This window comes from Acomys minous (genome assembly GCF_964271855.1).
Source record: "Acomys minous genome assembly, chromosome: 8".
In the NCBI taxonomy this organism is placed as follows: Eukaryota; Metazoa; Chordata; class Mammalia; order Rodentia; family Muridae; genus Acomys; species Acomys minous.
In genome coordinates, this window is record NC_140489.1 from 103,722,324 (window position 1) to 103,734,138 (window position 11,815).

Here is an 11,815-nt window from a genome sequence, read left to right on the forward strand (position 1 = left end):
TTGACAAAGTTGGGGAAAAAAGAGGGGGGGTCATCTCAACTTTAGGCTCAGGTCCCCACCCTTCCCATCCTGTGTTGGGGCCCAGGTCTCAGCCAGCTGCCAACTACTGCCAAGATGTGATCTAGTAAAAAGTTAAGGGTATTTTTGTTGGGATGGGCTGACTCTGGGAGACCCAGAGATCTTCAGAGGATCAATTAGTTGTACTCTAGGGTTGCCACTGCCGGACAGAGTGAAGGCAGGAAGGAGCCCCGAAAACAAGCCGTGCAAACACATGGAGTGTGGCTCTCTAGACTCTAGGCTATCCGGCATGGCTGTTCCCTTGTGATGGAGCAGGAGACCCCGGTGACCGAGGAACATCTTTCAGTGTGTTCCTTCCTTTCCATCTCAGTGGTCCCAGAGGCAAACCCGTCATTAGGTGATGCCCGAGGTGCATGACAATGGGTTGTTTACTCTTTATTAGTAAAAATAGCCCTAAAAATATTGTCATTTGCTCTGCTCAGTATGCAGGCCATCTTTGGAGGACCCTGAGCTCTGGACCCAGGGGTCAGAGGCAGCCTGAATCCTAACCCTACCTCTACTAGCTGGTGGACCCTCTCTCAGAGCCTCGGGTTTTCTTCCCTGTGGAGTCGGGGGGCCTTAGACAAGGTGACGCGAGCCCCTCCACTTCCTTCACAGTGGGCCCACGGTGTAGAGGAACATGGCTGCCTAGGAGTCTCGCTACAGGACCTCACTGTGACCTCTTCTGCCTGGACAGACAGGGAAATGAGTTCAGATGGAGCCTGGGGTGTTTCTTCCATGCCGCCTGTACTTTAGTAAGGCATGTTTCCTTTTCCGGTAAAGATGAAGGAGGCAGCTGTGTGTCCCCAGAGGGGGCAGAGTGTCTCCCCAGAGCTTCTGCAGCCCATGGGGATGACCGTGTCCACAGAGAGGCATGTAATGACGTTTCCGTGCTTGCCTCTCAGCCCTGGTACCTCCATACATTCTCCTCCTTACAATAACACGTCACAACCCCTACCTCTTTACCTATATGCCAATTAGAGATGTTGATGATTGACAGGCACTTATTAGATGGAGTCATATGCTTCTTTGTATGGCTATAAATGTTTTAACATCCAGACAGCCATTCAGACTTTTATTAGAAAAAAAAGAAAAAGAAAAAAAGAAACCAACACCCAGGGATGGCCCCACCCGGTCCTCAAATCTAAGAGGGTCTACAAAGGGAGCTCTGGAGTCACCTGTAGGTCTGTATTGAATTGGTCTAAATCACTAACTTGGCTTGGCTCTGTTGATTCTGTTTCCAAGACAGACTTTAAAATCGAGAGGTAAACAGCATTTAAACTTGCAAGGAGTTCAGGAGGGAGCCGCCCTCAGAAAAGACGCCTTGGTGGAAAGGTCAAGAGACAAGGCCTTGTGCTGAAACTGAGAGTTCCATTGGTGAATACATCTTTGTTTCTAGGCTTTCTTTGTTGAGTAGATTCTCAATGCATACGGAGCATACCATCTCCAGGATTGGACACATTTCCAGCCCTTGGAGGCGTGAGACCCCATACGCGGCGGCCTTTGAGAAGGCAGGAAGTTCTAGAATCAGGAAGAAACTCAAGCAATTAAATCCCACAGACTTCGGTTATAAAGTTGACTGATGCACCTTGATTACAGTCCAGCCATTGGGCTGTGGATAGCTCTGTCCCTGTTGCAGGGCCCCACCAGACCTCACATAGACAGTCCTGCAACAAAAAAAGGACTTCTGGGCTGTGCACCACGGTCCGAGATGTGTCTCTTGAATCTGTCCCTTCCTGCTGAGACAACAAAGGACCACGTCACAAGGAGTGATGGGCCTCTGCTAGCAATCTCCTCAGCTTTTCTTGGTAAGCAGACCTGCCTGGAGGCTTGAGCGACAACCGCGCTGGGAATTCCGCCTAGTGAGCAGGATGCTTTTCTTTCCTCTCCCGAAGGGCCCTGGTGGACAGAGGCCACTGCAAAGCTTATCATAGTCTGTGAGTTGTTGGCTCCGGAAAATTTTACTCATTCAAAGGGGAGGGGAAAAAAAAAGACGCTTCAGGCTTCGCCTCTAGAACAAGAAGACCCTCAACTGAATTAAACATCTTAAAAAGTCCTTGTGGAAGGCAGAGGAGGAAACTAAAGCTTGGCTGGCTGGCGAGAGTCTCGAGTCTCGTGAACATCAGGAGGATGTGACCCCGTGCACACAAGGCCTCTGTCCCCTCGGCTACAGCAGACTACGTGTCACGGTGGAAACTGTTGATCCTGTGCACTTCTGGAAAAGACCAGCCTTGTCTATTTGGAACATGTTATTAGGCGCTAAGTACTTTTCATTAGGTTTCCACTCATTTAACATAAAATTATACAAATTATTTCAAAGTGAGCAGTTCTATGGCATTTGTGTCTCTACAGTATGGGGCAACCACTGCCCTTATTGTGTTCCAGAATGTTCCTATCGCCACAAAAGAAGCCTGGTACATTAAGCAGTCACCCCCTTCCCCTGTCCCTGACAGCTACCAGCCTGCTGCCTGTCTCTGTGGTTTATTTTTAGGTAACATTTCTGAAGATTCCAACAATTCCATTTTCCAAATGGGGGAAAAAAACACATTAGCACGTTGCAAATAAACTAAAAAAACTACTGGTTTATTATTTATAGACGCGGCACCTCCTTCCCTTAGCCTCGTACCTTTCCATATGCCTTCACATACACGGTCTCATTCAGCCCAGAAGACAAATGCTGCTGAGTGTGTTGGCAAATACCAGCTCCCGGAAGAATTCCTGCGCCCTTACGCAGTGGCCTGTCTGGCACTCTGGCAAACACAATCGCTACCTTCATCCAGTGCACAAGGCAAGCATTCGTTGCCCAAACGAAGATGGAACAAACACATAACGACAGACATTCCCTGACGAGAACAAGAACTGCTTCGTGTGAACCTAAGCGAGCCATGTTTTAGAAATGAGTATTTCAACAAGAAGGGTATGCCTCTTGTTCTGACAGTTACGAGGGAGAAAAGTTCTCCCATTCACTCAAAAGCATTCTTGTATCCCTCCTAAGTGCCAAAAAACCAAAACCAAAACAAACAAAACAAAACAAAACCAACCCCCAAAACAAAACAACAAAACCCAAACCCACAAATGCACACTTTGAGACACAGCTGGATGAGACACCACTTGCATACGTGTTATAGAAAATGTCTCTGTTTTGTGCTTTCACAGGAAGACTAGAAGTTGCCCTCAAGGGAGTTTACAGTGGGCCAAGGAACATGACCTGTGGCAGGTGGGGGAGCGTACAGAGAAGACACGCTGGAGGAGAGGGCTGGGGCAAAGGTAAATGGATAATCCGTGGTAGACGGAGTGGAGAGCAAGTGTGTCTAGCAGCCAGAATGGTTGAACAAAGACATGAAGGAAAAAAGCCAGGGTGACTGAATGTCACCAGCGTTTGCTGACATGAGGGAAGATAGAACGTTAAGCTGTGATCTTGAGGGCTTTGGATGGCAGGCGTCTGTGGTGTGGTGAGTGTCTGTCTGCTGGTGTCACGTAGCCTTTGCACCAGGAAGTAGAATAGATCAAGGGCTTCTAGTGTCCCCCACCCTCTACCTACACCGTCATGGGGTGGGAGTACAAGAAATTATAAGTTCACTAAAAAGACAAGAGGCATAGGGTGCCATGGGTGCAGGTACCATCTGGGATTTTCCTAAATCCGGCGGAGGAGTGGGGCTGTGTGGGAAAGAGTAAGCTTTGTCACAGGTGGAAGCAGTCTTGGTGGGCTTTACCCTTGGGGCACCCCATGAATACCTTGTGATAGACTTAGTGGAGCCATCCTGGGCCTGGAATTCAGGAAGCAGACCTGGGAACCCCACCTGGGCTATTGTTTTCCTAATTGACCCTCAACGGAAGAAGGAGACCGCCCTTTCCATGTGACTGAGGGAGGTGGGGAGGAGAGAACAACAAGTACAGGCCAGGTGAGATCGCGTGGAGAACAGCAACCAGGCCGGGCCAGCACGCGGGCCAGAGAGACACCTAAGGACCCGTCCTATGGAACGGATACCAGAAGGTTCACTCTTTTGTCCCTTTAACCTTTTTTTCCTTCTTGTGTAAGCTAGTTGGGTTGTATAATAAAGTTTAATTGTTAAAAAACAGAGCCAACAGGGCTGTGTCCCAGAACCAGTGTTATTTAGCCTGAAACCCCCAAAGTAAGTGGAAACTATAGTTAATTTCTAGGCATTTAGTTTCAAAGATGCAGCTTACTAGGGGTGTGTGGGTTAGGCTTGTGTTAGTTTGATATAAAATAAAGTCATCTGGGACAAGGCCCTTCGATTAAAGACCTGCTCCCCCCCATCACCCTGGCCTGTAGGTGTGTCTATGTGGCATTTTCTTAATTGTTGATGGCGGGAGGGATCGATCTCACTGTGGGTGGGGCCACCCCGGGGCAGGTGGTCCTAGGTTATAAAGAAAGCAGGCTGAGCAGGCCATGGGGAGGAAGCCAGTAAATGGCACCCTTCGCGGTCTCTGCTTCAGCGCCTGCCTCCAGGTTCCTGCCTTGGCTTTCTTCTGTGATGCAAGTGTAAGCAACTTTCCAAGTTGCTTCTGGTCAAGGCAGTTATCATAGCAACAGGAACCAAACTAGGATGGAGGAGGCAAAACAGCTGTAGTCTCACTTAGAAGACAAAGGGAGCCCGGATGTAGGACGGGTGGGGAAGAAAAGGAAGAGGCAGGAGGCCCTGGCAGCAGCCTGAAGAGTCATAGCCGAGGGGTTAGTGGGCAACATATTTCTAAGGGTTCCAGGAGCAGCCACTGGGAGGCAACAGGAGTGGGAGGAGGCCTAGGCCCCACCTTTGGTTTTAGACACGTTCATTTGAAGGCAACCCGGAAGCCCAGATGAGGAGCTGCCTTCCAGGAAGAACACGCAACCTCACAGCTCTGTGTCACCATCAGCTCACTTCCATGCCGCCCTGGACCTCACCCTTGGTGCTTTCCTGGCCAGGTCTCTTCTCATTCCCAAGAAGGGCCACTCAATGCTGTCTCTTCCCTTCTCAAACTGTCCCCAGCCTCCTCACTTTCTACAGATGAGGTCATTTCTCATTTCACAGGAACCCAGGGCATCTCTTCAATTTCCCCTCGTGAAGTTCATACACCTACCGGCCTCTCACCCTTCTGGTCCCTAGTCTTCCCTCCTTTGTCAGCGCTGGGACCCTCTTCAGTGAGTTTCCTTATTCTGTATTAACATCTACTTTTCCAAAGGCCTTTCCCCACCTGTAGTAAAGAAGACAGTGTCACCCCAACTTTAAGATAGCCAAGCCTTCCCCTAGAACATGTCCAACCCTTAAGAGTTATCTGCACTTTGATGCCTACTTTTCACCTCCCACTCCTCTCCACCCACATGAGTCTGATGTCCACCTCCACTGCCAGACACTGGACTTTCTTGTGATGAAATACTGTAGACGTGTCTGACCTTGCATGCTCTTGACCAGGGCACAGCTTGCTGTTCTTAGCTATCCCTGTGTGGACTTCTCTTTGGCTTCCCTCTTCCAGCCTTGACTCTTCTCATATCCTCCATCCCTGTGTCAGTGCACCTTGCCCTGCCTGCTTTAAATAGGGAAGTCTTGTCTAGTACGTTGCTACCTTCCCAGAATGGGTTCTGTCATCTCTGTCTGTTCAACACAGCCTTTTCCAGTCTCCACTGCACAGCCCAGGCCCCACTGCACAGCCCAATCCCCACTGCATAGCCTAGTCTCCACTGCACAGCCCAGTCCCCACTGCACAGCTCAGTCCCCACTGCACAGCTCAGTCCCCACTGCACAGCTCAGTCCCCACTGCATAGCTCAGTCCCCACTGCACAGCCTAGTCCCCACTGCACAGCCCAGTCCCCACTGCACAGCTCAGTCCCCACTGCACAGCTCAGTCCCCACTGCACAGCCTAGTCCCCACTGCACAGCCCAGTCCCCACTGCACAGCTCAGTCCCCACTGCACAGCTCAGTCCCCACTGCACAGCCCAGTCCCCACTGCATAGCTCAGTCCCCACTGCACAGCTCAGTCCCCACTGCACAGCTCAGTCCCCACTGCACAGCTCAGTCCCCACTGCACAGCCCAGTCCCCACTGCACAGCTCAGTCCCCACTGCACAGCTCAGCCCCCACTGCACAGCCCAGTCCCCACTGCACAGCCCAGTCCCCACTGCACAGCCCAGTCCCCACTGCACAGCCTAATCCCCACTGCACAGCATTGTCCCCACTGCACAGCCTAGTCCCCACTGAGCAACCTAGTCCCCACTGCACAGCCCAGTCCCCACTGCACAGCCCAGTCCCCACTGCACAGCCTAATCCCCACTGCACAGCATTGTCCCCACTGCACAGCCTAGTCCCCACTGAGCAACCTAGTCCCCACTGCACAGCTGAGCACAAACTAATTTTGGGGCCTCATGGTCTGTTTCCTGGGTCTTAAACCTAAACTACTGGTGTGAGGCTCCCGCTCAGCGCCTATTGTGGAGGGACTCTGCTAGGATTAGATTCAGCTGTGCCTGACACAGACTACAAGTAAGCAGACATGTGGCCACGTAAGGTTTTATTCTCTTAATAGCCTAGTGCCTGAGGTTGAAGTCAGAAAGCACTGTGCTTCCCTAGAGGGAACTCTGGCTCATTTTGCTGTGTCTCTGGGCTTTTCCTTTTGGGAGTCTTCCTGGCCCACTTTCCCCCATGGCCGCCCTTGAAATTGGCACTGGTGAATGACTTCCCTGGGGACATTGGGGTGTTCTGGCTCTACCTGCTGCTACAGGCTCTCGGATAAGGGACTATTAAAACTATGCCAGGCCACAGTCACTGCTGTCTTGGTTTTATGGTTCCTTTAAAACACAATTCTTAAGGGTTGTCCCACTTTAGGTCACTAGTGCTGTGATGAAACGCTATAACCAAAGCAAGTGGGGAAGGAAGGGGGTTTATTTGGCTTGTGTTTCCACATCACTGTTGATCACCGAAGGAAGCCAGGCAGGAACTCAAGCAGGGCAGGAACCTGGAGGTAGGCACTGATGCAGAGGCCATGGAGGGGTGCCACTTACTGGCTTGCTCGTCATGGCTTGCTCAGCCTGCTTTCTTATAGAACCCAGGACCACCAGGTCAGGGATGGCACCACCCACAATTGCTTGGGACCTCCCTCATCAATCACTAAATAAGAAAATGCCATACAGGCTTGCCTCCAGCCATATTTTATGGAGGCATTTTCTTAATTGGGTTCCTTCCTCTCTGATGACTCTAGCTTCTGTTAAGGTGACATTAAACTAGGCAGCACTAGGCATTTCACCATCTGCTGAAGTCACTTTCTCGTGCAAAAACCACAGCAAAAGATCTAGCAGAGACGTTGTGTTAAAACATACCTGAAGTGGTGCATGGTGGCACACAGCTTCAGTTCCAGCACTCAGGAGGCAGAGGCAGGCAGATTTCTGAGTTTGGGGTAGACAAAGAAACCCTGTCTCAGAAAACAAACAAAAACCAGGAGCCCAGTATGGCTTGGAAAGGTTAAATTTAAAACTCTTTTTCTCATGGTCCAATGATACCAAGAAACCGATATGACTTTGATATGAAGGCTTTGGAATTGGTATCCCTGGACAACTCCTCCCAGGACCCTGGAAGCACTGTCCTTCCCTCATCTAATAAGCCTTGGGTGCTTGGTACTTACCTGGAAGATGGCCAGTGATGATGCACATCTGACTTCCTCTCTGTTTCGGCTCTGGCCTCCTCCCAGCATCCTTTTGTCCAAAGGAGATGGGCTTTTCTTTGTTCTTCTTCTTGTTTTTCTCAAAAGGGAATTATAAATCCATAGTTTTATTGATGCAAAAACTGACAGTATGGTATACTTTTTACAAGTGAAGAAAAATTCCAAAGAAACACATGTGTTTGAAAAGATATTACAAGGCTGGTAAAATGGCTCAGTCAATAGAGGCTGATGACCTGAGTCTGATCCCTGCTCCTGCAAGTGGGTAAGAAAGCGGTCCTCTGGCCTCCATATGTATTATTTGTGGCATGTTGGAGCGTGTGTGTGTGCACTTTAAGACATTTTGCTCTTAATATCCCTAGCTTTGTTCCCTTGGGACTTGTTTGTCCTTTGCTCCTTCTCCCCCCTTTTTTTAAAAGGTAAATTTTTAAAAATTAAATTAAAAATTAAGTATATAATTTCCCCCTTCCCTTTGCTCCCTCCAATTCTTCCAGTGGACCCATGCTCATCCCCTCTGGAAATTATGGCCTCTCTTTCTCTAATTGTCATTGTTTTACACACACACACACACACACACACACACACACACACACACACACACCTAATATGCTCAGCCTGTTTAGTGTTTCTTGTATGTGTGTGGATAAGGGGGTTGGTCACTTGGTATTGGATAACCAATTAGGGGGCTCACTTCTTCCCCAACACTATTTCTTCCCCCTCGGCACCCCTCAGTTGCCTGCAGTCCTTGTCTGTGGGTGGGCCCTGGAGATTCCCCCTTCCTTGTCAGTGTGTCCGTTGGTGGTGTACTTCCACATGCCTTCAGCTCTTGTTTAGACAACCATGCTGTTGAGGTGTCCTGGATGAAGCATCTCTGTCATTTCTAGGAGACATGGTCTCATAGAAACTTTCCTGGTCCTCCAGCTCTTTGGGCCTCTTTTGAGCCTCAGATGCAGGAGGTGAGTCCCAGGTCCATCAGCTGGAGCTGGACTCCACAGTCTCTTGTTCTCTGCATTTGGATGGGTCATGGTTTTCTATAAAATCTTTGAGGAGAGGAGGTGAGAGCTACACTTATCTGTGAGTGTTAGGATAAATATTTAGGACCAGTTAGGAATTATTCTCGTTTAGTAAAATGGTAGCTTCCCCTCTGAGAGCCAGTGACCTCACTAGGCCCAGGTGGCCCCTCTGTTCTTTTACTAAAATGTCATAACCAAGCCGGGGTATGGTGGCACACGCCTTTAATCCCAGCACTGGGGAGGCAGAGGCAGGTGGATTGCTGTGAGTTCAAGGCCAGCCTGGTCTACAAAATGAGTCCAGGACAGCCAGGAAAACCCTACCTCTAAAAACAAAAACAAAACAAAACAAAACATCATAATCAAGGCTGTCTTTTGTTATCTTAGAGTTGGGGGTGTTAGAGACAGTCATTATACTGTTTTAAAATTGTTACTTTAAAAATTGTTATTTATTTCTTTTTAATGAAATTGAAACTTTATTTACCAGTATATGTGTGCAAGCTTGTGTGTCTGATGTATTTATTTGTGTGAGGCATGTGTGTGCTCCAGTGTGCATGTTGAGATTGGAGGACAACTTTTGAGGTTCAGGTCTCTTCCACCCCGGGTTTCAGGAGTCAGACTCAGGAAAGTACTTTTATCCACTGAGCCAACATATAGTATGTATGTATGTATGTATGTATATTATTATTATTATTATTATTATTATTATTATTATTATTATTATTATTATTATTATGTGTGTGACAGGGTCTCTCTGTGTAGCTTTGACTATCCTGGACTCGCTTTGTCCACCAGGCTGGCCTCGAACTCACAGCGATCCGCCTGCCTCTGCCTCCTGAGTGCTGGGATTAAAGGTGTGTGCCACCACTGCCCAGTAAGCCAACATATCTTGTTTTTTGAAGATCAAAAACCGGCTTCTTTTATTATACACGAAGAACTTATTTACAACTCTCTGATACAGACTATGTACATAACAATACAAGAGGCATCCGCTCCAGGTGGTCAATATAAATTAAAATTATAAATATGAGGGGTTAGGTTAGCCCCACGTGCAGGCACAAAAGCTTTACTCTGATTCTGAGTTCTGGAGGGACCTGCACTTCAGATGGGATCTGGCCATCATCACCCCGTCCTAAACAGAGCCAATATTTTTTGAATAGAAAAATTATGGCTTATTGAGTACGCTACTAGAAGACAATAAGTAGAGTAGCCTGTGGCCTCACAACAGTCTCCCTCTTTTAAGACAGTTGTCTGGATGAAAGATATCATGTTGGATGTCACAAGATAAGTTTTGTTGTTGTTGCTTTTTAATCTTTCTTGGCTTTCCCCCTCTTTGTTAATCCTTCTGTTCCTCAGATAAGTGGATGCTTGAACTGACCAGGCAGAAGGTTACATGAATCCAAAGGAGAAATGCAGTTAATTCCATTTTTCAAAACAGGATCCTGTTTACATAACAAAGGACTTCCTGTTTTGCCGAGGGTAAGTCCAGAATGTGTAAGAGGGTCAATCCATCCATCCGTCTTTCCGTCTGTCCGTCTGTCCGTCCTGCCCCACTGCAGGTCTCACCAGGCTCAGCTGATCCAACTCCTGGCCTCACACTTTCCACAGTGGCCACACTGGACGTTCTCAGTTCCTTCAACAGTTTAGTTAGCACTTCCTTAAACGCTGGAGTGTGACCTGGAAACCTCTTTTCTCTATCTTCATCATCATCATCTTCATCATCTTCATCATCATCATCATCATCACTACTATTTAGGACAAAGTCATGCTATGTAACTCAGGATAGCGTCAACTCATGATCCTTTTGAGATCCTCCTGCCTCAGCATCCAGATTGCTGGGATTAAAAGGTATGTGCCATCACACCCAGCTTTCCTTTAAAAAAATTTTAAGTGAGTATGTGTGTGTGGTGTGTATTTACATATATGTATGGTGACTTGGAATTGATATCAAGTGTCGTTCTGAATTGAGTCTCACTTTATATATTGAGGTAGGTCCTCTCACTGAGGCCAGCCAGTCTGGCTAACTAGATTTCTCCAGGTAGTCCCTGTTTCTGCCATGCCCTCTGGGATTACACATGTGTCACCAGGTTTGGCTCTGGGTTCTGAGAACCCATGCAGTCTGCTCATATGTATATGTGTGTAGGGCTGGCCACTTGGGCTTATACAATCCGTCAGGGGCCTCCTCCCTAGAGAAAATTGGCTCTCCTTCTCTGTGGCCATTGATTATCTGTAACTTTCCACCTAGGCATGGGGGCCTTAGGAATTCCCCTCTATCCTCATTGGTGTGCCTATACTGGTGGTGGTGTTTAGGCAACTGTATTGCTGGGCGTTCATGCTGCAGTATCCCTGTCATGGTAGGCGACACTATTTAGCAGCCAATGTCATGGTCCTCTGGCTCTGACAGTCTTTCCATCTCTCCTCCCTCAATAGTCCCTGAGTCTTAGGTATAAGGATATCACTGTAGACGTGCCAAATGGGGCTGAGATCCCCACAGGCATTTATTCTCTTTCAGTTCACCAATAACCCTTCACGGCCCAGGGTTCACTCCTTGGAAGGATTTCCTAGGCCCTGGCATCCATTGGCCTCTCTGCACCCTTTCTTTCTTTCTTTCCTTCCTACCTACCTTCCTTTCTCTCCTCCTCCTCTTCTTCTTCCTCTTCCTCCTCCTCTTCCTTCTCCTCCTCCTCTTTTTCCTCCTCCTCCTCCTCCTTGTTTGTTGTTTGTTTATTGACAGCTTCCTGACTGTCAATATTAATGGTGTATGCCACTTCCACCGGGGTGACTTAATCATTCTTGGGGTGTACTAAGAACCTGTGTCCACTGTGGGAACATCAGCCACAGGAGGACAGGAACAAAGTCAGCTCTGTCTGCCTGGCCCCTCAGAAGCCGTTGTAATGTCCAGTCTGCATGAGAAGGTGCATTTCTAGGGTGCAGGCCTTCTTGAAGCCTTCTGTGGCTCCTTTTTCAACTCTAGTTGAAGTCCATTTCCCTTGTGTAACTTCCAAGGTCCCATCTCTCCCCCACCCCCCGCACCCCACCACCTCCCGTCTTTATCTAGGCTAAACCATGTCTCAGGCTATGAAGAGGCTGACCCTTTTGCTTGC